This window comes from Staurois parvus, unplaced genomic scaffold (genome assembly GCF_062004578.1).
Source record: "Staurois parvus isolate SC_StPar_1 unplaced genomic scaffold, SC_StPar_1.0 ptg000126l, whole genome shotgun sequence".
Taxonomy (NCBI): domain Eukaryota; kingdom Metazoa; phylum Chordata; class Amphibia; order Anura; family Ranidae; genus Staurois; species Staurois parvus.
Window position 1 is genome coordinate 2,241,766 of NW_028317922.1, and position 26,137 is coordinate 2,267,902.

General features: G+C 53.5%; 21 non-coding genes across 21 annotated transcripts; all 21 read left to right on the forward strand.

The window, feature by feature from the left end:
• Positions 1-896: 896 nt before the first annotated feature.
• Positions 897-968, forward strand: TRNAQ-CUG (transfer RNA glutamine (anticodon CUG)). Its single transcript has one exon. It is a non-coding gene; the product is annotated as a tRNA-Gln (tRNA).
• Positions 969-1,202: 234 nt separating this feature from the next.
• TRNAD-GUC (transfer RNA aspartic acid (anticodon GUC)) lies at positions 1,203-1,274 on the forward strand. The gene has a single exon. It is a non-coding gene; the product is annotated as a tRNA-Asp (tRNA).
• Positions 1,275-3,039: 1,765 nt separating this feature from the next.
• On the forward strand, positions 3,040-3,111 carry TRNAQ-CUG (transfer RNA glutamine (anticodon CUG)). Its single transcript has one exon. It is a non-coding gene; the product is annotated as a tRNA-Gln (tRNA).
• A 234-nt stretch (positions 3,112-3,345) lies between these two features.
• Positions 3,346-3,417, forward strand: TRNAD-GUC (transfer RNA aspartic acid (anticodon GUC)). Its single transcript has one exon. It is a non-coding gene; the product is annotated as a tRNA-Asp (tRNA).
• A 1,765-nt stretch (positions 3,418-5,182) lies between these two features.
• Positions 5,183-5,254, forward strand: TRNAQ-CUG (transfer RNA glutamine (anticodon CUG)). The gene has a single exon. It is a non-coding gene; the product is annotated as a tRNA-Gln (tRNA).
• Positions 5,255-5,488: 234 nt separating this feature from the next.
• On the forward strand, positions 5,489-5,560 carry TRNAD-GUC (transfer RNA aspartic acid (anticodon GUC)). Its single transcript has one exon. It is a non-coding gene; the product is annotated as a tRNA-Asp (tRNA).
• Positions 5,561-7,325: 1,765 nt separating this feature from the next.
• Positions 7,326-7,397, forward strand: TRNAQ-CUG (transfer RNA glutamine (anticodon CUG)). The gene has a single exon. It is a non-coding gene; the product is annotated as a tRNA-Gln (tRNA).
• A 234-nt stretch (positions 7,398-7,631) lies between these two features.
• Positions 7,632-7,703, forward strand: TRNAD-GUC (transfer RNA aspartic acid (anticodon GUC)). The gene has a single exon. It is a non-coding gene; the product is annotated as a tRNA-Asp (tRNA).
• A 1,765-nt stretch (positions 7,704-9,468) lies between these two features.
• Positions 9,469-9,540, forward strand: TRNAQ-CUG (transfer RNA glutamine (anticodon CUG)). Its single transcript has one exon. It is a non-coding gene; the product is annotated as a tRNA-Gln (tRNA).
• A 234-nt stretch (positions 9,541-9,774) lies between these two features.
• Positions 9,775-9,846, forward strand: TRNAD-GUC (transfer RNA aspartic acid (anticodon GUC)). Its single transcript has one exon. It is a non-coding gene; the product is annotated as a tRNA-Asp (tRNA).
• Positions 9,847-11,611: 1,765 nt separating this feature from the next.
• Positions 11,612-11,683, forward strand: TRNAQ-CUG (transfer RNA glutamine (anticodon CUG)). Its single transcript has one exon. It is a non-coding gene; the product is annotated as a tRNA-Gln (tRNA).
• Positions 11,684-11,917: 234 nt separating this feature from the next.
• On the forward strand, positions 11,918-11,989 carry TRNAD-GUC (transfer RNA aspartic acid (anticodon GUC)). Its single transcript has one exon. It is a non-coding gene; the product is annotated as a tRNA-Asp (tRNA).
• Positions 11,990-13,754: 1,765 nt separating this feature from the next.
• TRNAQ-CUG (transfer RNA glutamine (anticodon CUG)) lies at positions 13,755-13,826 on the forward strand. The gene has a single exon. It is a non-coding gene; the product is annotated as a tRNA-Gln (tRNA).
• Positions 13,827-14,060: 234 nt separating this feature from the next.
• TRNAD-GUC (transfer RNA aspartic acid (anticodon GUC)) lies at positions 14,061-14,132 on the forward strand. Its single transcript has one exon. It is a non-coding gene; the product is annotated as a tRNA-Asp (tRNA).
• Positions 14,133-15,897: 1,765 nt separating this feature from the next.
• Positions 15,898-15,969, forward strand: TRNAQ-CUG (transfer RNA glutamine (anticodon CUG)). The gene has a single exon. It is a non-coding gene; the product is annotated as a tRNA-Gln (tRNA).
• Positions 15,970-16,203: 234 nt separating this feature from the next.
• On the forward strand, positions 16,204-16,275 carry TRNAD-GUC (transfer RNA aspartic acid (anticodon GUC)). Its single transcript has one exon. It is a non-coding gene; the product is annotated as a tRNA-Asp (tRNA).
• A 1,765-nt stretch (positions 16,276-18,040) lies between these two features.
• TRNAQ-CUG (transfer RNA glutamine (anticodon CUG)) lies at positions 18,041-18,112 on the forward strand. Its single transcript has one exon. It is a non-coding gene; the product is annotated as a tRNA-Gln (tRNA).
• A 2,059-nt stretch (positions 18,113-20,171) lies between these two features.
• TRNAQ-CUG (transfer RNA glutamine (anticodon CUG)) lies at positions 20,172-20,243 on the forward strand. The gene has a single exon. It is a non-coding gene; the product is annotated as a tRNA-Gln (tRNA).
• A 234-nt stretch (positions 20,244-20,477) lies between these two features.
• TRNAD-GUC (transfer RNA aspartic acid (anticodon GUC)) lies at positions 20,478-20,549 on the forward strand. The gene has a single exon. It is a non-coding gene; the product is annotated as a tRNA-Asp (tRNA).
• A 2,693-nt stretch (positions 20,550-23,242) lies between these two features.
• Positions 23,243-23,314, forward strand: TRNAQ-CUG (transfer RNA glutamine (anticodon CUG)). The gene has a single exon. It is a non-coding gene; the product is annotated as a tRNA-Gln (tRNA).
• Positions 23,315-23,548: 234 nt separating this feature from the next.
• On the forward strand, positions 23,549-23,620 carry TRNAD-GUC (transfer RNA aspartic acid (anticodon GUC)). Its single transcript has one exon. It is a non-coding gene; the product is annotated as a tRNA-Asp (tRNA).
• The last annotated feature ends 2,517 nt before the right edge of the window (positions 23,621-26,137 follow it).

A 26,137-nucleotide genomic window follows, 5' to 3' on the forward strand; every position in this document is an offset into this window, starting at 1 on the left:
TTTACTACTGAACCTCACGCTCCAAGCCGTCTTCCATATAGCTATTAGTACGCTTCAAAGAGTCTTGGGAAAGAGCTTTGGGCGGTAACGAACCATAGCTGTGCTTTCTGCCTGATCGGGTGACTCTTCGCCCTGGTGCCTCATGGCACCTCGAAAGTTTCATCATCTTTTCCTGTTCATCAAGTCTCGATGTGACCTACCTCTTTCCGGATCGCTCTTTCGAAAAATCACCAGGCCCCTGATGAAGGAGATATCCCGAAGGGCTTGGGTTCAAGCAACCGAAAGTCCAAGCGCTAGAAAAAGTGTGCTCGTGATCCTTGCTGGAGTGGAAAAGGATCATGCAGCCTGTGCCACAACCATAGTCGCCTGGTGAGACAAACCAATGCAGAGAGCGTGAAAAAAAAAATCAAAAGGACTTGAGGTTCCGGGAAAAGAGCCATTGCCAGAAGAGGGGTGGCATCATCCTGGGCGGCCTTCCTGTAAGGGCTCGCCTGAAGCCACAGGCAAGGCACCCGCCTGGCCTCCTTATGCTTGACTGGCGCGTGGACCTGGCACTCCTCCCAAGGGTGGAATTTGCGAGAAGCGTTTTGCAAGAAGCCCTTACCACTAGATGAATCGATTGTTGTGACGCCCACCCCTGTCTTGCTGCTTGGGCCATCCCATGTCTACTTCTGCCATGAATGCCCCAGGAAAAGGAGGAAATGATTTGCTGTACTTTTAGCTTTCCCGGTACCTTCGCATGGGAAATTGCCGCCCCTTCATTGACCAAGAGATGGCGATCGACGGTGTAGGGAAAAGATTATTGGAGAGTGGGTCCTAGGGGGGTTAAGGGGGAGTGAGCGTTAGCTACAGGCATAGCGAGGCACAAGAAAAGCGAGAAAGATCCTCGTTCCAGGGGTTCCATGGTGTAACGGTCAGCACTCTGGACTCTGAATCCAGCGATCCGAGTTCAAATCTCGGTGGGACCTTCTTTGTCGAGCCGCCGTTGATTTGAGCCTGGCGACTTGACTTGTCTATTACTGGCGGAAAGGCCAGTGATAGCGGAAGCCGCCCACAAGGCGGATGCCGTGCAAACGAGGCCCGTTGCAAGGGTGATGTCCGGCCGACTGCAAGGCAAACTGAGGAGGCCCACAGCTCTATTGAAAGAGAAGCTGTGCAGCCGTATGTACTTTGGCCAGGAGCAGGTGCTCTGCACCAACTGGTCCTCGTTAGTATAGTGGTGAGTATCCCCGCCTGTCACGCGGGAGACCGGGGTTCGATTCCCCGACGGGGAGGCCGGCTTTTCTTTTCTACCCACCTACCCCCACACTCCTCTGCCTCCGCTCAGCTTAACTCCTTGGATGGTCTTTGAAGGAGAAAACGCTCACATTCGCAGCACATGGCAATTACAGAAGTTCATCGGATGGCCACCCAGCTCGACACCAAGTGGCACGGCTTTCTGGACCAAGTCAAGCTTTCAACTTCGCAGGACCTGGCCGCTTCACACCATCTGTGGAATCTTCCGCTGGGGTGCGTACTTCTCCCACTTCCACGCCTCTTCCAAGTTCTCAACACCTTTCATCTCTACTTCTCCACAGTCATTGCCAGCAGCCCATTTTCGACCCACAGACCTTGATTTCCTCTTCTCCCATTGCTCGCTCTCGAGACTCTGCGCCTTTGCTTCCACCAGCTCTGGACCTCCTCCGTCATGTACACTTCCTGCACCCATGTCCTGAAAACACTACATCTGCAGGCACGCAGATTGAAAGGCGTAGGCGAGTGAGCCCAGTGTGCTCTTTAGCCGATCATTAATGCCCTCCTAAAAGCCCACCACCAGGCCAACATACAGCAGAGTATGCAGCAGATTCATTGCTTTGGCCTCGGGGAGGGTCTTTTTGACTCTCTCTACCCCCCCTCCCCGGTGTGCAACACGTTCTAGAGTTGGTCTCCGGTTACAATCTATTAAGATTCCAGTTTTTGCACGCTCAACCCTAATGGGAAGACCTTGGGCCTCCTCCCCTTCTCTGATCATCTCCAGTCATCCCGTTTGCTAAGGCCTTCATAAGGAATTTGTCCCACGCAGAGCATTCCCTTTCCCCAGCTGGGGCCTGTCTTTGGTGCTGGAGGTTCCCTCTGGTTCCCAGTTTCACCCAGTGGCAACCTGTTTACTACTGAACCTCACGCTCCAAGCCGTCTTCCATATAGCTATTAGTACGCTTCAAAGAGTCTTGGGAAAGAGCTTTGGGCGGTAACAAACCATAGCTGTGCTTTCTGCCTGATCGGGTGACTCTTCGCCCTGGTGCCTCATGGCACCTCGAAAGTTTCATCATCTTTTCCTGTTCATCAAGTCTCGATGTGACCTACCTCTTTCCGGATCGCTCTTTCGAAAAATCACCAGGCCCCTGATGAAGGAGATATCCCGAAGGGCTTGGGTTCAAGCAACCGAAAGTCCAAGCGCTAGAAAAAGTGTGCTCGTGATCCTTGCTGGAGTGGAAAAGGATCATGCAGCCTGTGCCACAACCATAGTCGCCTGGTGAGACAAACCAATGCAGAGAGCGTGAAAAAAAAAATCAAAAGGACTTGAGGTTCCGGGAAAAGAGCCATTGCCAGAAGAGGGGTGGCATCATCCTGGGCGGCCTTCCTGTAAGGGCTCGCCTGAAGCCACAGGCAAGGCACCCGCCTGGCCTCCTTATGCTTGACTGGCGCGTGGACCTGGCACTCCTCCCAAGGGTGGAATTTGCGAGAAGCGTTTTGCAAGAAGCCCTTACCACTAGATGAATCGATTGTTGTGACGCCCACCCCTGTCTTGCTGCTTGGGCCATCCCATGTCTACTTCTGCCATGAATGCCCCAGGAAAAGGAGGAAATGATTTGCTGTACTTTTAGCTTTCCCGGTACCTTCGCATGGGAAATTGCCGCCCCTTCATTGACCAAGAGATGGCGATCGACGGTGTAGGGAAAAGATTATAGGAGAGTCGGTCCTAGGGGGGTTAAGGGGGAGTGAGCGTTAGCTACAGGCATAGCGAGGCACAAGAAAAGCGAGAAAGATCCTCGTTCCAGGGGTTCCATGGTGTAACGGTCAGCACTCTGGACTCTGAATCCAGCGATCCGAGTTCAAATCTCGGTGGGACCTTCTTTGCCGAGCCGCCGTTGATTTGAGCCTGGCGACTTGACTTGTCTATTACTGGCGGAAAGGCCAGTGATAGCGGAAGCCGCCCACAAGGCGGATGCCGTGCAAACGAGGCCCGTTGCAAGGGTGATGTCCGGCCGACTGCAAGGCAAACTGAGGAGGCCCACAGCTCTATTGAAAGAGAAGCTGTGCAGCCGTATGTACTTTGGCCAGGAGCAGGTGCTCTGCACCAGCTGGTCCTCGTTAGTATAGTGGTGAGTATCCCCGCCTGTCACGCGGGAGACCGGGGTTCGATTCCCCGACGGGGAGGCCGGCTTTTCTTTTCTACCCACCTACCCCCACACTCCTCTGCCTCCGCTCAGCTTAACTCCTTGGATGGTCTTTGAAGGAGAAAACGCTCACATTCGCAGCACATGGCAATTACAGAAGTTCATCGGATGGCCACCCAGCTCGACACCAAGTGGCACGGCTTTCTGGACCAAGTCAAGCTTTCAACTTCGCAGGACCTGGCCGCTTCACACCATCTGTGGAATCTTCCGCTGGGGTGCGTACTTCTCCCACTTCCACGCCTCTTCCAAGTTCTCAACACCTTTCATCTCTACTTCTCCACAGTCATTGCCAGCAGCCCATTTTCAACCCACAGACCTTGATTTCCTCTTCTCCCATTGCTCGCTCTCGAGACTCTGCGCCTTTGCTTCCACCAGCTCTGGACCTCCTCCGTCATGTACACTTCCTGCACCCATGTCCTGAAAACACTACATCTGCAGGCACGCAGATTGAAAGGCGTAGGCGAGTGAGCCCAGTGTGCTCTTTAGCCGATCATTAATGCCCTCCTAAAAGCCCACCACCAGGCCAACATACAGCAGAGTATGCAGCAGATTCATTGCTTTGGCCTCGGGGAGGGTCTTTTTGACTCTCTCTACCCCCCCTCCCCGGTGTGCAACACGTTCTAGAGTTGGTCTCCGGTTACAATCTATTAAGATTCCAGTTTTTGCACGCTCAACCCTAATGGGAAGACCTTGGGCCTCCTCCCCTTCTCTGATCATCTCCAGTCATCCCGTTTGCTAAGGCCTTCATAAGGAATTTGTCCCACGCAGAGCATTCCCTTTCCCCAGCTGGGGCCTGTCTTTGGTGCTGGAGGTTCCCTCTGGTTCCCAGTTTCACCCAGTGGCAACCTGTTTACTACTGAACCTCACGCTCCAAGCCGTCTTCCATATAGCTATTACTACGCTTCAAAGAGTCTTGGGAAAGAGCTTTGGGCGGTAACAAACCATAGCTGTGCTTTCTGCCTGATCGGGTGACTCTTCGCCCTGGTGCCTCATGGCACCTCGAAAGTTTCATCATCTTTTCCTGTTCATCAAGTCTCGATGTGACCTACCTCTTTCCGGATCGCTCTTTCGAAAAATCACCAGGCCCCTGATGAAGGAGATATCCCGAAGGGTTTGGGTTCAAGCAACCGAAAGTCCAAGCGCTAGAAAAAGTGTGCTCGTGATCCTTGCTGGAGTGGAAAAGGATCATGCAGCCTGTGCCACAACCATAGTCGCCTGGTGAGACAAAACAATGCAGAGAGCGTGAAAAAAAAAATCAAAAGGACTTGAGGTTCCGGGAAAAGAGCCATTGCCAGAAGAGGGGTGGCATCATCCTGGGCGGCCTTCCTGTAAGGGCTCGCCTGAAGCCACAGGCAAGGCACCCGCCTGGCCTCCTTATGCTTGACTGGCGCGTGGACCTGGCACTCCTCCCAAGGGTGGAATTTGCGAGAAGCGTTTTGCAAGAAGCCCTTACCACTAGATGAATCGATTGTTGTGACGCCCACCCCTGTCTTGCTGCTTGGGCCATCCCATGTCTACTTCTGCCATGAATGCCCCAGGAAAAGGAGGAAATGATTTGCTGTACTTTTAGCTTTCCCGGTACCTTCGCATGGGAAATTGCCGCCCCTTCATTGACCAAGAGATGGCGATCGACGGTGTAGGGAAAAGATTATAGGAGAGTGGGTCCTAGGGGGGTTAAGGGGGAGTGAGCGTTAGCTACAGGCATAGCGAGGCACAAGAAAAGCGAGAAAGATCCTTGTTCCAGGGGTTCCATGGTGTAACGGTCAGCACTCTGGACTCTGAATCCAGCGATCCGAGTTCAAATCTCGGTGGGACCTTCTTTGTCGAGCCGCCGTTGATTTGAGCCTGGCGACTTGACTTGTCTATTACTGGCGGAAAGGCCAGTGATAGCGGAAGCCGCCCACAAGGCGGATGCCGTGCAAACGAGGCCCGTTGCAAGGGTGATGTCCGGCCGACTGCAAGGCAAACTGAGGAGGCCCACAGCTCTATTGAAAGAGAAGCTGTGCAGCCGTATGTACTTTGGCCAGGAGCAGGTGCTCTGCACCAACTGGTCCTCGTTAGTATAGTGGTGAGTATCCCCGCCTGTCACGCGGGAGACCGGGGTTCGATTCCCCGACGGGGAGGCCGGCTTTTCTTTTCTACCCACCTACCCCCACACTCCTCTGCCTCCGCTCAGCTTAACTCCTTGGATGGTCTTTGAAGGAGAAAACGCTCACATTCGCAGCACATGGCAATTACAGAAGTTCATCGGATGGCCACCCAGCTCGACACCAAGTGGCACGGCTTTCTGGACCAAGTCAAGCTTTCAACTTCGCAGGACCTGGCCGCTTCACACCATCTGTGGAATCTTCCGCTGGGGTGCGTACTTCTCCCACTTCCACGCCTCTTCCAAGTTCTCAACACCTTTCATCTCTACTTCTCCACAGTCATTGCCAGCAGCCCATTTTCGACCCACAGACCTTGATTTCCTCTTCTCCCATTGCTCGCTCTCGAGACTCTGCGCCTTTGCTTCCACCAGCTCTGGACCTCCTCCGTCATGTACACTTCCTGCACCTATGTCCTGAAAACACTACATCTGCAGGCACGCAGATTGAAAGGCGTAGGCGAGTGAGCCCAGTGTGCTCTTTAGCCGATCATTAATGCCCTCCTAAAAGCCCACCACCAGGCCAACATACAGCAGAGTATGCAGCAGATTCATTGCTTTGGCCTCGGGGAGGGTCTTTTTGACTCTCTCTACCCCCCCTCCCCGGTGTGCAACACGTTCTAGAGTTGGTCTCCGGTTACAATCTATTAAGATTCCAGTTTTTGCACGCTCAACCCTAATGGGAAGACCTTGGGCCTCCTCCCCTTCTCTGATCATCTCCAGTCATCCCGTTTGCTAAGGCCTTCATAAGGAATTTGTCCCACGCAGAGCATTACCTTTCCCCAGCTGGGGCCTGTCTTTGGTGCTGGAGGTTCCCTCTGGTTCCCAGTTTCACCCAGTGGCAACCTGTTTACTACTGAACCTCACGCTCCAAGCCGTCTTCCATATAGCTATTACTACGCTTCAAAGAGTCTTGGGAAAGAGCTTTGGGCGGTAACAAAACATAGCTGTGCTTTCTGCCTGATCGGGTGACTCTTCGCCCTGGTGCCTCATGGCACCTCGAAAGTTTCATCATCTTTTCCTGTTCATCAAGTCTCGATGTGACCTACCTCTTTCCGGATCGCTCTTTCGAAAAATCACCAGGCCCCTGATGAAGGAGATATCCCGAAGGGCTTGGGTTCAAGCAACCGAAAGTCCAAGCGCTAGAAAAAGTGTGCTCGTGATCCTTGCTGGAGTGGAAAAGGATCATGCAGCCTGTGCCACAACCATAGTCGCCTGGTGAGACAAACCAATGCAGAGAGCGTGAAAAAAAAAATCAAAAGGACTTGAGGTTCCGGGAAAAGAGCCATTGCCAGAAGAGGGGTGGCATCATCCTGGGCGGCCTTCCTGTAAGGGCTCGCCTGAAGCCACAGGCAAGGCACCCGCCTGGCCTCCTTATGCTTGACTGGCGCGTGGACCTGGCACTCCTCCCAAGGGTGGAATTTGCGAGAAGCGTTTTGCAAGAAGCCCTTACCACTAGATGAATCGATTGTTGTGACGCCCACCCCTGTCTTGCTGCTTGGGCCATCCCATGTCTACTTCTGCCATGAATGCCCCAGGAAAAGGAGGAAATGATTTGCTGTACTTTTAGCTTTCCCGGTACCTTCGCATGGGAAATTGCCGCCCCTTCATTGACCAAGAGATGGCGATCGACGGTGTAGGGAAAAGATTATAGGAGAGTCGGTCCTAGGGGGGTTAAGGGGGAGTGAGCGTTAGCTACAGGCATAGCGAGGCACAAGAAAAGCGAGAAAGATCCTCGTTCCAGGGGTTCCATGGTGTAACGGTCAGCACTCTGGACTCTGAATCCAGCGATCCGAGTTCAAATCTCGGTGGGACCTTCTTTGCCGAGCCGCCGTTGATTTGAGCCTGGCGACTTGACTTGTCTATTACTGGCGGAAAGGCCAGTGATAGCGGAAGCCGCCCACAAGGCGGATGCCGTGCAAACAAGGCCCGTTGCAAGGGTGATGTCCGGCCGACTGCAAGGCAAACTGAGGAGGCCCACAGCTCTATTGAAAGAGAAGCTGTGCAGCCGTATGTACTTTGGCCAGGAGCAGGTGCTCTGCACCAACTGGTCCTCGTTAGTATAGTGGTGAGTATCCCCGCCTGTCACGCGGGAGACCGGGGTTCGATTCCCCGACGGGGAGGCCGGCTTTTCTTTTCTACCCACCTACCCCCACACTCCTCTGCCTCCGCTCAGCTTAACTCCTTGGATGGTCTTTGAAGGAGAAAACGCTCACATTCGCAGCACATGGCAATTACAGAAGTTCATCGGATGGCCACCCAGCTCGACACCAAGTGGCACGGCTTTCTGGACCAAGTCAAGCTTTCAACTTCGCAGGACCTGGCCGCTTCACACCATCTGTGGAATCTTCCGCTGGGGTGCGTACTTCTCCCACTTCCACGCCTCTTCCAAGTTCTCAACACCTTTCATCTCTACTTCTCCACAGTCATTGCCAGCAGCCCATTTTCGACCCACAGACCTTGATTTCCTCTTCTCCCATTGCTCGCTCTCGAGACTCTGCGCCTTTGCTTCCACCAGCTCTGGACCTCCTCCGTCATGTACACTTCCTGCACCCATGTCCTGAAAACACTACATCTGCAGGCACGCAGATTGAAAGGCGTAGGCGAGTGAGCCCAGTGTGCTCTTTAGCCGATCATTAATGCCCTCCTAAAAGCCCACCACCAGGCCAACATACAGCAGAGTATGCAGCAGATTCATTGCTTTGGCCTCGGGGAGGGTCTTTTTGACTCTCTCTACCCCCCCTCCCCGGTGTGCAACACGTTCTAGAGTTGGTCTCCGGTTACAATCTATTAAGATTCCAGTTTTTGCACGCTCAACCCTAATGGGAAGTCCTTGGGCCTCCTCCCCTTCTCTGATCATCTCCAGTCATCCCGTTTGCTAAGGCCTTCATAAGGAATTTGTCCCACGCAGAGCATTCCCTTTCCCCAGCTGGGGCCTGTCTTTGGTGCTGGAGGTTCCCTCTGGTTCCCAGTTTCACCCAGTGGCAACCTGTTTACTACTGAACCTCACGCTCCAAGCCGTCTTCCATATAGCTATTAGTACGCTTCAAAGAGTCTTGGGAAAGAGCTTTGGGCGGTAACAAACCATAGCTGTGCTTTCTGCCTGATCGGGTGACTCTTCGCCCTGGTGCCTCATGGCACCTCGAAAGTTTCATCATCTTTTCCTGTTCATCAAGTCTCGATGTGACCTACCTCTTTCCGGATCGCTCTTTCGAAAAATCACCAGGCCCCTGATGAAGGAGATATCCCGAAGGGCTTGGGTTCAAGCAACCGAAAGTCCAAGCGCTAGAAAAAGTGTGCTCGTGATCCTTGCTGGAGTGGAAAAGGATCATGCAGCCTGTGCCACAACCATAGTCGCCTGGTGAGACAAACCAATGCAGAGAGTGTGAAAAAAAAAATCAAAAGGACTTGAGGTTCCGGGAAAAGAGCCATTGCCAGAAGAGGGGTGGCATCATCCTGGGCGGCCTTCCTGTAAGGGCTCGCCTGAAGCCACAGGCAAGGCACCCGCCTGGCCTCCTTATGCTTGACTGGCGCGTGGACCTGGCACTCCTCCCAAGGGTGGAATTTGCGAGAAGCGTTTTGCAAGAAGCCCTTACCACTAGATGAATCGATTGTTGTGACGCCCACCCCTGTCTTGCTGCTTGGGCCATCCCATGTCTACTTCTGCCATGAATGCCCCAGGAAAAGGAGGAAATGATTTGCTGTACTTTTAGCTTTCCCGGTACCTTCGCATGGGAAATTGCCGCCCCTTCATTGACCAAGAGATGGCGATCGACGGTGTAGGGAAAAGATTATTGGAGAGTGGGTCCTAGGGGGGTTAAGGGGGAGTGAGCGTTAGCTACAGGCATAGCGAGGCACAAGAAAAGCGAGAAAGATCCTCGTTCCAGGGGTTCCATGGTGTAACGGTCAGCACTCTGGACTCTGAATCCAGCGATCCGAGTTCAAATCTCGGTGGGACCTTCTTTGCCGAGCCGCCGTTGATTTGAGCCTGGCGACTTGACTTGTCTATTACTGGCGGAAAGGCCAGTGATAGCGGAAGCCGCCCACAAGGCGGATGCCGTGCGAACGAGGCCCGTTGCAAGGGTGATGTCCGGCCGACTGCAAGGCAAACTGAGGAGGCCCACAGCTCTATTGAAAGAGAAGCTGTGCAGCCGTATGTACTTTGGCCAGGAGCAGGTGCTCTGCACCAACTGGTCCTCGTTAGTATAGTGGTGAGTATCCCCGCCTGTCACGCGGGAGACCGGGGTTCGATTCCCCGACGGGGAGGCCGGCTTTTCTTTTCTACCCACCTACCCCCACACTCCTCTGCCTCCGCTCAGCTTAACTCCTTGGATGGTCTTTGAAGGAGAAAATGCTCACATTCGCAGCACATGGCAATTACAGAAGTTCATCGGATGGCCACCCAGCTCGACACCAAGTGGCACGGCTTTCTGGACCAAGTCAAGCTTTCAACTTCGCAGGACCTGGCCGCTTCACACCATCTGTGGAATCTTCCGCTGGGGTGCGTACTTCTCCCACTTCCACGCCTCTTCCAAGTTCTCAACACCTTTCATCTCTACTTCTCCACAGTCATTGCCAGCAGCCCATTTTCGACCCACAGACCTTGATTTCCTCTTCTCCCATTGCTCGCTCTCGAGACTCTGCGCCTTTGCTTCCACCAGCTCTGGACCTCCTCCGTCATGTACACTTCCTGCACCCATGTCCTGAAAACACTACATCTGCAGGCACGCAGATTGAAAGGCGTAGGCGAGTGAGCCCAGTGTGCTCTTTAGCCGATCATTAATGCCCTCCTAAAAGCCCACCACCAGGCCAACATACAGCAGAGTATGCAGCAGATTCATTGCTTTGGCCTCGGGGAGGGTCTTTTTGACTCTCTCTACCCCCCCTCCCCGGTGTGCAACACGTTCTAGAGTTGGTCTCCGGTTACAATCTATTAAGATTCCAGTTTTTGCACGCTCAACCCTAATGGGAAGACCTTGGGCCTCCTCCCCTTCTCTGATCATCTCCAGTCATCCCGTTTGCTAAGGCCTTCATAAGGAATTTGTCCCACGCAGAGCATTCCCTTTCCCCAGCTGGGGCCTGTCTTTGGTGCTGGAGGTTCCCTCTGGTTCCCAGTTTCACCCAGTGGCAACCTGTTTACTACTGAACCTCACGCTCCAAGCCGTCTTCCATATAGCTATTAGTACGCTTCAAAGAGTCTTGGGAAAGAGCTTTGGGCGGTAACAAACCATAGCTGTGCTTTCTGCCTGATCGGGTGACTCTTCGCCCTGGTGCCTCATGGCACCTCGAAAGTTTCATCATCTTTTCCTGTTCATCAAGTCTCGATGTGACCTACCTCTTTCCGGATCGCTCTTTCGAAAAATCACCAGGCCCCTGATGAAGGAGATATCCCGGAGGGCTTGGGTTCAAGCAACCGAAAGTCCAAGCGCTAGAAAAAGTGTGCTCGTGATCCTTGCTGGAGTGGAAAAGGATCATGCAGCCTGTGCCACAACCATAGTCGCCTGGTGAGACAAAACAATGCAGAGAGCGTGAAAAAAAAAATCAAAAGGACTTGAGGTTCCGGGAAAAGAGCCATTGCCAGAAGAGGGGTGGCATCATCCTGGGCGGCCTTCCTGTAAGGGCTCGCCTGAAGCCACAGGCAAGGCACCCGCCTGGCCTCCTTATGCTTGACTGGCGCGTGGACCTGGCACTCCTCCCAAGGGTGGAATTTGCGAGAAGCGTTTTGCAAGAAGCCCTTACCACTAGATGAATCGATTGTTGTGACGCCCACCCCTGTCTTGCTGCTTGGGCCATCCCATGTCTACTTCTGCCATGAATGCCCCAGGAAAAGGAGGAAATGATTTGCTGTACTTTTAGCTTTCCCGGTACCTTCGCATGGGAAATTGCCGCCCCTTCATTGACCAAGAGATGGCGATCGACGGTGTAGGGAAAAGATTATAGGAGAGTCGGTCCTAGGGGGGTTAAGGGGGAGTGAGCGTTAGCTACAGGCATAGCGAGGCACAAGAAAAGCGAGAAAGATCTTCGTTCCAGGGGTTCCATGGTGTAACGGTCAGCACTCTGGACTCTGAATCCAGCGATCCGAGTTCAAATCTCGGTGGGACCTTCTTTGCCGAGCCGCCGTTGATTTGAGCCTGGCGACTTGACTTGTCTATTACTGGCGGAAAGGCCAGTGATAGCGGAAGCCGCCCACAAGGCGGATGCCGTGCAAACGAGGCCCGTTGCAAGGGTGATGTCCGGCCGACTGCAAGGCAAACTGAGGAGGCCCACAGCTCTATTGAAAGAGAAGCTGTGCAGCCGTATGTACTTTGGCCAGGAGCAGGTGCTCTGCACCAACTGGTCCTCGTTAGTATAGTGGTGAGTATCCCCGCCTGTCACGCGGGAGACCGGGGTTCGATTCCCCGACGGGGAGGCCGGCTTTTCTTTTCTACCCACCTACCCCCACACTCCTCTGCCTCCGCACAGCTTAACTCCTTGGATGGTCTTTGAAGGAGAAAACGCTCACATTCGCAGCACATGGCAATTACAGAAGTTCATCGGATGGCCACCCAGCTCGACACCAAGTGGCACGGCTTTCTGGACCAAGTCAAGCTTTCAACTTCGCAGGACCTGGCCGCTTCACACCATCTGTGGAATCTTCCGCTGGGGTGCGTACTTCTCCCACTTCCACGCCTCTTCCAAGTTCTCAACACCTTTCATCTCTACTTCTCCACAGTCATTGCCAGCAGCCCATTTTCAACCCACAGACCTTGATTTCCTCTTCTCCCATTGCTCGCTCTCGAGACTCTGCGCCTTTGCTTCCACCAGCTCTGGACCTCCTCCGTCATGTACACTTCCTGCACCCATGTCCTGAAAACACTACATCTGCAGGCACGCAGATTGAAAGGCGTAGGCGAGTGAGCCCAGTGTGCTCTTTAGCCGATCATTAATGCCCTCCTAAAAGCCCACCACCAGGCCAACATACAGCAGAGTATGCAGCAGATTCATTGCTTTGGCCTCGGGGAGGGTCTTTTTGACTCTCTCTACCCCCCCTCCCCGGTGTGCAACACGTTCTAGAGTTGGTCTCCGGTTACAATCTATTAAGATTCCAGTTTTTGCACGCTCAACCCTAATGGGAAGTCCTTGGGCCTCCTCCCCTTCTCTGATCATCTCCAGTCATCCCGTTTGCTAAGGCCTTCATAAGGAATTTGTCCCACGCAGAGCATTCCCTTTCCCCAGCTGGGGCCTGTCTTTGGTGCTGGAGGTTCCCTCTGGTTCCCAGTTTCACCCAGTGGCAACCTGTTTACTACTGAACCTCACGCTCCAAGCCGTCTTCCATATAGCTATTAGTACGCTTCAAAGAGTCTTGGGAAAGAGCTTTGGGCGGTAACAAACCATAGCTGTGCTTTCTGCCTGATCGGGTGACTCTTCGCCCTGGTGCCTCATGGCACCTCGAAAGTTTCATCATCTTTTCCTGTTCATCAAGTCTCGATGTGACCTACCTCTTTCCGGATCGCTCTTTCGAAAAATCACCAGGCCCCTGATGAAGGAGATATCCCGAAGGGCTTGGGTTCAAGCAACCGAAAGTCCAAGCGCTAGAAAAAGTGTGCTCGTGATCCTTGCTGGAGTGGAAAAGGATCATGCAGCCTGTGCCACAACCATAGTCGCCTGGTGAGACAAACCAATGCAGAGAGCGTGAAAAAAAAAATCAAAAGGACTTGAGGTTCCGGGAAAAGAGCCATTGCCAGAAGAGGGGTGGCATCATCCTGGGCGGCCTTCCTGTAAGGGCTCGCCTGAAGCCACAGGCAAGGCACCCGCCTGGCCTCCTTATGCTTGACTGGCGCGTGGACCTGGCACTCCTCCCAAGGGTGGAATTTGCGAGAAGCGTTTTGCAAGAAGCCCTTACCACTAGATGAATCGATTGTTGTGACGCCCACCCCTGTCTTGCTGCTTGGGCCATCCCATGTCTACTTCTGCCATGAATGCCCCAGGAAAAGGAGGAAATGATTTGCTGTACTTTTAGCTTTCCCGGTACCTTCGCATGGGAAATTGCCGCCCCTTCATTGACCAAGAGATGGCGATCGACGGTGTAGGGAAAAGATTATTGGAGAGTGGGTCCTAGGGGGGTTAAGGGGGAGTGAGCGTTAGCTACAGGCATAGCGAGGCACAAGAAAAGCGAGAAAGATCCTCGTTCCAGGGGTTCCATGGTGTAACGGTCAGCACTCTGGACTCTGAATCCAGCGATCCGAGTTCAAATCTCGGTGGGACCTTCTTTGCCGAGCCGCCGTTGATTTGAGCCTGGCGACTTGACTTGTCTATTACTGGCGGAAAGGCCAGTGATAGCGGAAGCCGCCCACAAGGCGGATGCCGTGCGAACGAGGCCCGTTGCAAGGGTGATGTCCGGCCGACTGCAAGGCAAACTGAGGAGGCCCACAGCTCTATTGAAAGAGAAGCTGTGCAGCCGTATGTACTTTGGCCAGGAGCAGGTGCTCTGCACCAACTGGTCCTCGTTAGTATAGTGGTGAGTATCCCCGCCTGTCACGCGGGAGACCGGGGTTCGATTCCCCGACGGGGAGGCCGGCTTTTCTTTTCTACCCACCTACCCCCACACTCCTCTGCCTCCGCTCAGCTTAACTCCTTGGATGGTCTTTGAAGGAGAAAATGCTCACATTCGCAGCACATGGCAATTACAGAAGTTCATCGGATGGCCACCCAGCTCGACACCAAGTGGCACGGCTTTCTGGACCAAGTCAAGCTTTCAACTTCGCAGGACCTGGCCGCTTCACACCATCTGTGGAATCTTCCGCTGGGGTGCGTACTTCTCCCACTTCCACGCCTCTTCCAAGTTCTCAACACCTTTCATCTCTACTTCTCCACAGTCATTGCCAGCAGCCCATTTTCGACCCACAGACCTTGATTTCCTCTTCTCCCATTGCTCGCTCTCGAGACTCTGCGCCTTTGCTTCCACCAGCTCTGGACCTCCTCCGTCATGTACACTTCCTGCACCCATGTCCTGAAAACACTACATCTGCAGGCACGCAGATTGAAAGGCGTAGGCGAGTGAGCCCAGTGTGCTCTTTAGCCGATCATTAATGCCCTCCTAAAAGCCCACCACCAGGCCAACATACAGCAGAGTATGCAGCAGATTCATTGCTTTGGCCTCGGGGAGGGTCTTTTTGACTCTCTCTACCCCCCCTCCCCGGTGTGCAACACGTTCTAGAGTTGGTCTCCGGTTACAATCTATTAAGATTCCAGTTTTTGCACGCTCAACCCTAATGGGAAGACCTTGGGCCTCCTCCCCTTCTCTGATCATCTCCAGTCATCCCGTTTGCCAAAGCCTTCATAAGGAATTTGTCCCACGCAGAGCATTCCCTTTCCCCAGCTGGGGCCTGTCTTTGGTGCTGGAGGTTCCCTCTGGTTCCCAGTTTCACCCAGTGGCAACCTGTTTACTACTGAACCTCACGCTCCAAGCCGTCTTCCATATAGCTATTAGTACGCTTCAAAGAGTCTTGGGAAAGAGCTTTGGGCGGTAACAAACCATAGCTGTGCTTTCTGCCTGATCGGGTGACTCTTCGCCCTGGTGCCTCATGGCACCTCGAAAGTTTCATCATCTTTTCCTGTTCATCAAGTCTCGATGTGACCTACCTCTTTCCGGATCGCTCTTTCGAAAAATCACCAGGCCCCTGATGAAGGAGATATCCCGGAGGGCTTGGGTTCAAGCAACCGAAAGTCCAAGCGCTAGAAAAAGTGTGCTCGTGATCCTTGCTGGAGTGGAAAAGGATCATGCAGCCTGTGCCACAACCATAGTCGCCTGGTGAGACAAACCAATGCAGAGAGCGTGAAAAAAAAAATCAAAAGGACTTGAGGTTCCGGGAAAAGAGCCATTGCCAGAAGAGGGGTGGCATCATCCTGGGCGGCCTTCCTGTAAGGGCTCGCCTGAAGCCACAGGCAAGGCACCCGCCTGGCCTCCTTATGCTTGACTGGCGCGTGGACCTGGCACTCCTCCCAAGGGTGGAATTTGCGAGAAGCGTTTTGCAAGAAGCCCTTACCACTAGATGAATCGATTGTTGTGACGCCCACCCCTGTCTTGCTGCTTGGGCCATCCCATGTCTACTTCTGCCATGAATGCCCCAGGAAAAGGAGGAAATGATTTGCTGTACTTTTAGCTTTCCCGGTACCTTCGCATGGGAAATTGCCGCCCCTTCATTGACCAAGAGATGGCGATCGACGGTGTAGGGAAAAGATTATAGGAGAGTCGGTCCTAGGGGGGTTAAGGGGGAGTGAGCGTTAGCTACAGGCATAGCGAGGCACAAGAAAAGCGAGAAAGATCCTCGTTCCAGGGGTTCCATGGTGTAACGGTCAGCACTCTGGACTCTGAATCCAGCGATCCGAGTTCAAATCTCGGTGGGACCTTCTTTGCCGAGCCGCCGTTGATTTGAGCCTGGCGACTTGACTTGTCTATTACTGGCGGAAAGGCCAGTGATAGCGGAAGCCGCCCACAAGGCGGATGCCGTGCAAACGAGGCCCGTTGCAAGGGTGATGTCCGGCCGACTGCAAGGCAAACTGAGGAGGCCCACAGCTCTATTGAAAGAGAAGCTGTGCAGCCGTATGTACTTTGGCCAGGAGCAGGTGCTCTGCACCAACTGGTCCTCGTTAGTATAGTGGTGAGTATCCCCGCCTGTCACGCGGGAGACCGGGGTTCGATTCCCCGACGGGGAGGCCGGCTTTTCTTTTCTACCCACCTACCCCCACACTCCTCTGCCTCCGCTCAGCTTAACTCCTTGGATGGTCTTTGAAGGAGAAAACGCTCACATTCGCAGCACATGGCAATTACAGAAGTTCATCGGATGGCCACCCAGCTCGACACCAAGTGGCACGGCTTTCTGGACCAAGTCAAGCTTTCAACTTCGCAGGACCTGGCCGCTTCACACCATCTGTGGAATCTTCCGCTGGGGTGCGTACTTCTCCCACTTCCACGCCTCTTCCAAGTTCTCAACACCTTTCATCTCTACTTCTCCACAGTCATTGCCAGCAGCCCATTTTCAACCCACAGACCTTGATTTCCTCTTCTCCCATTGCTCGCTCTCGAGACTCTGCGCCTTTGCTTCCACCAGCTCTGGACCTCCTCCGTCATGTACACTTCCTGCACCCATGTCCTGAAAACACTACATCTGCAGGCACGCAGATTGAAAGGCGTAGGCGAGTGAGCCCAGTGTGCTCTTTAGCCGATCATTAATGCCCTCCTAAAAGCCCACCACCAGGCCAACATACAGCAGAGTATGCAGCAGATTCATTGCTTTGGCCTCGGGGAGGGTCTTTTTGACTCTCTCTACCCCCCCTCCCCGGTGTGCAACACGTTCTAGAGTTGGTCTCCGGTTACAATCTATTAAGATTCCAGTTTTTGCACGCTCAACCCTAATGGGAAGTCCTTGGGCCTCCTCCCCTTCTCTGATCATCTCCAGTCATCCCGTTTGCTAAGGCCTTCATAAGGAATTTGTCCCACGCAGAGCATTCCCTTTCCCCAGCTGGGGCCTGTCTTTGGTGCTGGAGGTTCCCTCTGGTTCCCAGTTTCACCCAGTGGCAACCTGTTTACTACTGAACCTCACGCTCCAAGCCGTCTTCCATATAGCTATTACTACGCTTCAAAGAGTCTTGGGAAAGAGCTTTGGGCGGTAACAAACCATAGCTGTGCTTTCTGCCTGATCGGGTGACTCTTCGCCCTGGTGCCTCATGGCACCTCGAAAGTTTCATCATCTTTTCCTGTTCATCAAGTCTCGATGTGACCTACCTCTTTCCGGATCGCTCTTTCGAAAAATCACCAGGCCCCTGATGAAGGAGATATCCCGAAGGGCTTGGGTTCAAGCAACCGAAAGTCCAAGCGCTAGAAAAAGTGTGCTCGTGATCCTTGCTGGAGTGGAAAAGGATCATGCAGCCTGTGCCACAACCATAGTCGCCTGTTGAGACAAAACAATGCAGAGAGCGTGAAAAAAAAAATCAAAAGGACTTGAGGTTCCGGGAAAAGAGCCATTGCCAGAAGAGGGGTGGCATCATCCTGGGTGGCCTTCCTGTAAGGGCTCGCCTGAAGCCACAGGCAAGGCACCCGCCTGGCCTCCTTATGCTTGACTGGCGCGTGGACCTGGCACTCCTCCCAAGGGTGGAATTTGCGAGAAGCGTTTTGCAAGAAGCCCTTACCACTAGATGAATCGATTGTTGTGACGCCCACCCCTGTCTTGCTGCTTGGGCCATCCCATGTCTACTTCTGCCATGAATGCCCCAGGAAAAGGAGGAAATGATTTGCTGTACTTTTAGCTTTCCCGGTACCTTCGCATGGGAAATTGCCGCCCCTTCATTGACCAAGAGATGGCGATCGACGGTGTAGGGAAAAGATTATAGGAGAGTGGGTCCTAGGGGGGTTAAGGGGGAGTGAGCGTTAGCTACAGGCATAGCGAGGCACAAGAAAAGCGAGAAAGATCCTCATTCCAGGGGTTCCATGGTGTAACGGTCAGCACTCTGGACTCTGAATCCAGCGATCCGAGTTCAAATCTCGGTGGGACCTTCCTTGCCGAGCCGCCGTTGATTTGAGCCTGGCGACTTGACTTGTCTATTACTGGCGGAAAGGCCAGTGATAGCGGAAGCCGCCCACAAGGCGGATGCCGTGCGAACGAGGCCCGTTGCAAGGGTGATGTCCGGCAAACTGAGAAGGCCCACAGCTCTATTGAAAGAGAAGCTGTGCAGCCGTATGTACTTTGGCCAGGAGCAGGTGCTCTGCACCAACTGGTCCTCGTTAGTATAGTGGTGAGTATCCCCGCCTGTCACGCGGGAGACCGGGGTTTGATTCCCCGACGGGGAGGCCGGCTTTTCTTTTCTACCCACCTACCCCCACACTCCTCTGCCTCCGCTCAGCTTAACTCCTTGGATGGTCTTTGAAGGAGAAAACGCTCACATTCGCAGCACATGGCAATTACAGAAGTTCATCGGATGGCCACCCAGCTCGACACCAAGTGGCACGGCTTTCTGGACCAAGTCAAGCTTTCAACTTCGCAGGACCTGGCCGCTTCACACCATCTGTGGAATCTTCCGCTGGGGTGCGTACTTCTCCCACTTCCACGCCTCTTCCAAGTTCTCAACACCTTTCATCTCTACTTCTCCACAGTCGTTGCCAGCAGCCCATTTTCGACCCACAGACCTTGATTTCCTCTTCTCCCATTGCTCGCTCTCGAGACTCTGCGCCTTTGCTTCCACCAGCTCTGGACCTCCTCCGTCATGTACACTTCCTGCACCCATGTCCTGAAAACACTACATCTGCAGGCACGCAGATTGAAAGGCGTAGGCGAGTGAGCCCAGTGTGCTCTTTAGCCGATCATTAATGCCCTCCTAAAAGCCCACCACCAGGCCAACATACAGCAGAGTATGCAGCAGATTCATTGCTTTGGCCTCGGGGAGGGTCTTTTTGACTCTCTCTACCCCCCCTCCCCGGTGTGCAACACGTTCTAGAGTTGGTCTCCGGTTACAATCTATTAAGATTCCAGTTTTTGCACGCTCAACCCTAATGGGAAGTCCTTGGGCCTCCTCCCCTTCTCTGATCATCTCCAGTCATCCCGTTTGCTAAGGCCTTCATAAGGAATTTGTCCCACGCAGAGCATTCCCTTTCCCCAGCTGGGGCCTGTCTTTGGTGCTGGAGGTTCCCTCTGGTTCCCAGTTTCACCCAGTGGCAACCTGTTTACTACTAAACCTCACGCTCCAAGCCGTCTTCCATATAGCTATTACTACGCTTCAAAGAGTCTTGGGAAAGAGCTTTGGGCGGTAAAAAACCATAGCTGTGCTTTCTGCCTGATCGGGTGACTCTTCGCCCTGGTGCCTCATGGCACCTCGAAAGTTTCATCATCTTTTCCTGTTCACCAAGTCTCGATGTGACCTACCTCTTTCCGGATCGCTCTTTCGAAAAATCACCAGGCCCCTGATGAAGGAGATATCCCGAAGGGCTTGGGTTCAAGCAACCGAAAGTCCAAGCGCTAGAAAAAGTGTGCTCGTGATCCTTGCTGGAGTGGAAAAGGATCATGCAGCCTGTGCCACAACCATAGTCGCCTGGTGAGACAAAACAATGCAGAGAGCGTGAAAAAAAAAATCAAAAGGACTTGAGGTTCCGGGAAAAGAGCCATTGCCAGAAGAGGGGTGGCATCATCCTGGGCGGCCTTCCTGTAAGGGCTCGCCTGAAGCCACAGGCAAGGCACCCGCCTGGCCTCCTTATGCTTGACTGGCGCGTGGACCTGGCACTCCTCCCAAGGGTGGAATTTGCGAGAAGCGTTTTGCAAGAAGCCCTTACCACTAGATGAATCGATTGTTGTGACGCCCACCCCTGTCTTGCTGCTTGGGCCATCCCATGTCTACTTCTGCCATGAATGCCCCAGGAAAAGGAGGAAATGATTTGCTGTACTTTTAGCTTTCCCGGTACCTTCGCATGGGAAATTGCCGCCCCTTCATTGACCAAGAGATGGCGATCGACGGTGTAGGGAAAAGATTATAGGAGAGTCGGTCCTAGGGGGGTTAAGGGGGAGTGAGCGTTAGCTACAGGCATAGCGAGGCACAAGAAAAGCGAGAAAGATCCTCGCTCCAGGGGTTCCATGGTGTAACGGTCAGCACTCTGGACTCTGAATCCAGCGATCCGAGTTCAAATCTCGGTGGGACCTTCTTTGCCGAGCCGCCGTTGATTTGAGCCTGGCGACTTGACTTGTCTATTACTGGCGGAAAGGCCAGTGATAGCGGAAGCCGCCCACAAGGCGGATGCCGTGCGAACGAGGCCCGTTGCAAGGGTGATGTCCGGCCGACTGCAAGGCAAACTGAGGAGGCCCACAGCTCTATTGAAAGAGAAGCTGTGCAGCCGTATGTACTTTGGCCAGGAGCAGGTGCTCTGCACCAACTGGTCCTCGTTAGTATAGTGGTGAGTATCCCCGCCTGTCACGCGGGAGACCGGGGTTCGATTCCCCGACGGGGAGGCCGGCTTTTCTTTTCTACCCACCTACCCCCACACTCCTCTGCCTCCGCTCAGCTTAACTCCTTGGATGGTCTTTGAAGGAGAAAACGCTCACATTCGCAGCACATGGCAATTACAGAAGTTCATCGGATGGCCACCCAGCTCGACACCAAGTGGCACGGCTTTCTGGACCAAGTCAAGCTTTCAACTTCGCAGGACCTGGCCGCTTCACACCATCTGTGGAATCTTCCGCTGGGGTGCGTACTTCTCCCACTTCCACGCCTCTTCCAAGTTCTCAACACCTTTCATCTCTACTTCTCCACAGTCATTGCCAGCAGCCCATTTTCGACCCACAGACCTTGATTTCCTCTTCTCCCATTGCTCGCTCTCGAGACTCTGCGCCTTTGCTTCCACCAGCTCTGGACCTCCTCCGTCATGTACACTTCCTGCACCCATGTCCTGAAAACACTACATCTGCAGGCACGCAGATTGAAAGGCGTAGGCGAGTGAGCCCAGTGTGCTCTTTAGCCGATCATTAATGCCCTCCTAAAAGCCCACCACCAGGCCAACATACAGCAGAGTATGCAGCAGATTCATTGCTTTGGCCTCGGGGAGGGTCTTTTTGACTCTCTCTACCCCCCCTCCCCGGTGTGCAACACGTTCTAGAGTTGGTCTCCGGTTACAATCTATTAAGATTCCAGTTTTTGCACGCTCAACCCTAATGGGAAGTCCTTGGGCCTCCTCCCCTTCTCTGATCATCTCCAGTCATCCCGTTTGCTAAGGCCTTCATAAGGAATTTGTCCCACGCAGAGCATTCCCTTTCCCCAGCTGGGGCCTGTCTTTGGTGCTGGAGGTTCCCTCTGGTTCCCAGTTTCACCCAGTGGCAACCTGTTTACTACTGAACCTCACGCTCCAAGCCGTCTTCCATATAGCTATTACTACGCTTCAAAGAGTCTTGGGAAAGAGCTTTGGGCGGTAACAAACCATAGCTGTGCTTTCTGCCTGATCGGGTGACTCTTCGCCCTGGTGCCTCATGGCACCTCGAAAGTTTCATCATCTTTTCCTGTTCATCAAGTCTCGATGTGACCTACCTCTTTCCGGATCGCTCTTTCGAAAAATCACCAGGCCCCTGATGAAGGAGATATCCCGAAGGGCTTGGGTTCAAGCAACCGAAAGTCCAAGCGCTAGAAAAAGTGTGCTCGTGATCCTTGCTGGAGTGGAAAAGGATCATGCAGCCTGTGCCACAACCACAGTCATTGCCAGCAGCCCATTTTCGACCCACAGACCTTGATTTCCTCTTCTCCCATTCCTCGCTCTCGAGACTCTGCGCCTTTGCTTCCACCAGCTCTGGACCTCCTCCGTCATGTACACTTCCTGCACCCATGTCCTGAAAACACTACATCTGCAGGCACGCAGATTGAAAGGCGTAGGCGAGTGAGCCCAGTGTGCTCTTTAGCCGATCATTAATGCCCTCCTAAAAGCCCACCACCAGGCCAACATACAGCAGAGTATGCAGCAGATTCATTGCTTTGGCCTCGGGGAGGGTCTTTTTGACTCTCTCTACCCCCCCTCCCCGGTGTGCAACACGTTCTAGAGTTGGTCTCCGGTTACAATCTATTAAGATTCCAGTTTTTGCACGCTCAACCCTAATGGGAAGACCTTGGGCCTCCTCCCCTTCTCTGATCATCTCCAGTCATCCCGTTTGCTAAGGCCTTCATAAGGAATTTGTCCCACGCAGAGCATTCCCTTTCCCCAGCTGGGGCCTGTCTTTGGTGCTGGATGTTCCCTCTGGTTCCCAGTTTCACCCAGTGGCAACCTGTTTACTACTGAACCTCACGCTCCAAGCCGTCTTCAATATAGCTATTAGTACGCTTCAAAGAGTCTTGGGAAAGAGCTTTGGGCGGTAACAAACCATAGCTGTGCTTTCTGCCTGATCGGGTGACTCTTCGCCCTGGTGCCTCATGGCACCTCGAAAGTTTCATCATCTTTTCCTGTTCATCAAGTCTCGATGTGACCTACCTCTTTCCGGATCGCTCTTTCGAAAAATCACCAGGCCCCTGATGAAGGAGATATCCCGAAGGGCTTGGGTTCAAGCAACCGAAAGTCCAAGCGCTAGAAAAAGTGTGCTCGTGATCCTTGCTGGAGTGGAAAAGGATCATGCAGCCTGTGCCACAACCATAGTCGCCTGGTGAGACAAACCAATGCAGAGAGCGTGAAAAAAAAAATCAAAAGGACTTGAGGTTCCGGGAAAAGAGCCATTGCCAGAAGAGGGGTGGCATCATCCTGGGCGGCCTTCCTGTAAGGGCTCGCCTGAAGCCACAGGCAAGGCACCCGCCTGGCCTCCTTATGCTTGACTGGCGCGTGGACCTGGCACTCCTCCCAAGGGTGGAATTTGCGAGAAGCGTTTTGCAAGAAGCCCTTACCACTAGATGAATCGATTGTTGTGACGCCCACCCCTGTCTTGCTGCTTGGGCCATCCCATGTCTACTTCTGCCATGAATGCCCCAGGAAAAGGAGGAAATGATTTGCTGTACTTTTAGCTTTCCCGGTACCTTCGCATGGGAAATTGCCGCCCCTTCATTGACCAAGAGATAGCGATCGACGGTGTAGGGAAAAGATTATAGGAGAGTCGGTCCTAGGGGGGTTAAGGGGGAGTGAGCGTTAGCTACAGGCATAGCGAGGCACAAGAAAAGCGAGAAAGATCCTCGTTCCAGGGGTTCCATGGTGTAACGGTCAGCACTCTGGACTCTGAATCCAGCGATCCGAGTTCAAATCTCGGTGGGACCTTCTTTGCCGAGCCGCCGTTGATTTGAGCCTGGCGACTTGACTTGTCTATTACTGGCGGAAAGGCCAGTGATAGCGGAAGCCGCCCACAAGGCGGATGCCGTGCGAACGAGGCCCGTTGCAAGGGTGATGTCCGGCCGACTGCAAGGCAAACTGAGAAGGCCCACAGCTCTATTGAAAGAGAAGCTGTGCAGCCGTATGTACTTTGGCCAGGAGCAGGTGCTCTGCACCAACTGGTCCTCGTTAGTATAGTGGTGAGTATCCCCGCCTGTCACGCGGGAGACCGGGGTTCGATTCCCCGACGGGGAGGCCGGCTTTTCTTTTCTACCCACCTACCCCCACACTCCTCTGCCTCCGCTCAGCTTAACTCCTTGGATGGTCTTTGAAGGAGAAAACGCTCACATTCGCAGCACATGGCAATTACAGAAGTTCATCGGATGGCCACCCAGCTCGACACCAAGTGGCACGGCTTTCTGGACCAAGTCAAGCTTTCAACTTCGCAGGACCTGGCCGCTTCACACCATCTGTGGAATCTTCCGCTGGGGTGCGTACTTCTCCCACTTCCACGCCTCTTCCAAGTTCTCAACACCTTTCATCTCTACTTCTCCACAGTCATTGCCAGCAGCCCATTTTCAACCCACAGACCTTGATTTCCTCTTCTCCCATTGCTCGCTCTCGAGACTCTGCGCCTTTGCTTCCACCAGCTCTGGACCTCCTCCATCATGTACACTTCCTGCACCCATGTCCTGAAAACACTACATCTGCAGGCACGCAGATTGAAAGGCGTAGGCGAGTGAGCCCAGTGTGCTCTTTAGCCGATCATTAATGCCCTCCTAAAAGCCCACCACCAGGCCAACATACAGCAGAGTATGCAGCAGATTCATTGCTTTGGCCTCGGGGAGGGACTTTTTGACTCTCTCTACCCCCCCTCCCCGGTGTGCAACACGTTCTAGAGTTGGTCTCCGGTTACAATCTATTAAGATTCCAGTTTTTGCACGCTCAACCCTAATGGGAAGTCCTTGGGCCTCCTCCCCTTCTCTGATCATCTCCAGTCATCCCGTTTGCTAAGGCCTTCATAAGGAATTTGTCCCACGCAGAGCATTCCCTTTCCCCAGCTGGGGCCTGTCTTTGGTGCTGGAGGTTCCCTCTGGTTCCCAGTTTCACCCAGTGGCAACCTGTTTACTACTGAACCTCACGCTCCAAGCCGTCTTCCATATAGCTATTACTACGCTTCAAAGAGTCTTGGGAAAGAGCTTTGGGCGGTAACAAACCATAGCTGTGCTTTCTGCCTGATCGGGTGACTCTTCGCCCTGGTGCCTCATGGCACCTCGAAAGTTTCATCATCTTTTCCTGTTCATCAAGTCTCGATGTGACCTACCTCTTTCCGGATCGCTCTTTCGAAAAATCACCAGGCCCCTGATGAAGGAGATATCCCGAAGGGCTTGCGTTCAAGCAACCGAAAGTCCAAGCGCTAGAAAAAGTGTGCTCGTGATCCTTGCTGGAGTGGAAAAGGATCATCCAGCCTGTGCCACAACCATAGTCGCCTGGTGAGACAAAACAATGCAGAGAGCGTGAAAAAAAAAATCAAAAGGACTTGAGGTTCCGGGAAAAGAGCCATTGCCAGAAGAGGGGTGGCATCATCCTGGGCGGCCTTCCTGTAAGGGCTCGCCTGAAGCCACAGGCAAGGCACCCGCCTGGCCTCCTTATGCTTGACTGGCGCGTGGACCTGGCACTCCTCCCAAGGGTGGAATTTGCGAGAAGCGTTTTGCAAGAAGCCCTTACCACTAGATGAATCGATTGTTGTGACGCCCACCCCTGTCTTGCTGCTTGGGCCATCCCATGTCTACTTCTGCCATGAATGCCCCAGGAAAAGGAGGAAATGATTTGCTGTACTTTTAGCTTTCCCGGTACCTTCGCATGGGAAATTGCCGCCCCTTCATTGACCAAGAGATGGCGATCGACGGTGTAGGGAAAAGATTATAGGAGAGTGGGTCCTAGGGGGGTTAAGGGGGAGTGAGCGTTAGCTACAGGCATAGCGAGGCACAAGAAAAGCGAGAAATATCCTCGTTCCAGGGGTTCCATGGTGTAACGGTCAGCACTCTGGACTCTGAATCCAGCAATCCGAGTTCAAATCTTGGTGGGACCTTCCTTGCCGAGCCGCCGTTGATTTGAGCCTGGCGACTTGACTTGTCTATTAATGGCGGAAAGGCCAGTGATAGCGGAAGCCGCCCACAAGGCGGATGCCGTGCGAACAAGGTCCGTTGCAAGGGTGATGTCCGGCCGAGTGCAAGGCAAACTGAGGAGGCCCACAGCTCTATTGAAAGAGAAGCTGTGCAGCCGTATGTACTTTGGCCAGGAGCAGGTGCGCTGCACCAACTGGTCCTCGTTAGTATAGTGGTGAGTATCCCCGCCTGTCACGCGGGAGACCGGAGTTCGATTCCCCGACGGGGAGGCCGGCTTTTCTTTTCTACCCACCTACCCACACACTCCTCTGCCTCCGCTCAGCTTAACTCCTTGGATGGTCTTTGAAGGAGAAAACGCTCACATTCGCAGCACATAGCAATTACAGAAGTTCATCGGATGGCCACCCAGCTCGACACCAAGTGGCACGGCTTTCTGGACCAAGTCAAGCTTTCAACTTCGCAGGACCTGGCCGCTTCACACCATCTGTGGAATCTTCCGCTGGGGTGCGTACTTCTCCCACTTCCACGCCTCTTCCAAGTTCTCAACACCTTTCATCTCTACTTCTCCACAGTCATTGCCAGCAGCCCATTTTCGACCCACAGACCTTGATTTCCTCTTCTCCCATTGCTCGCTCTCGAGACT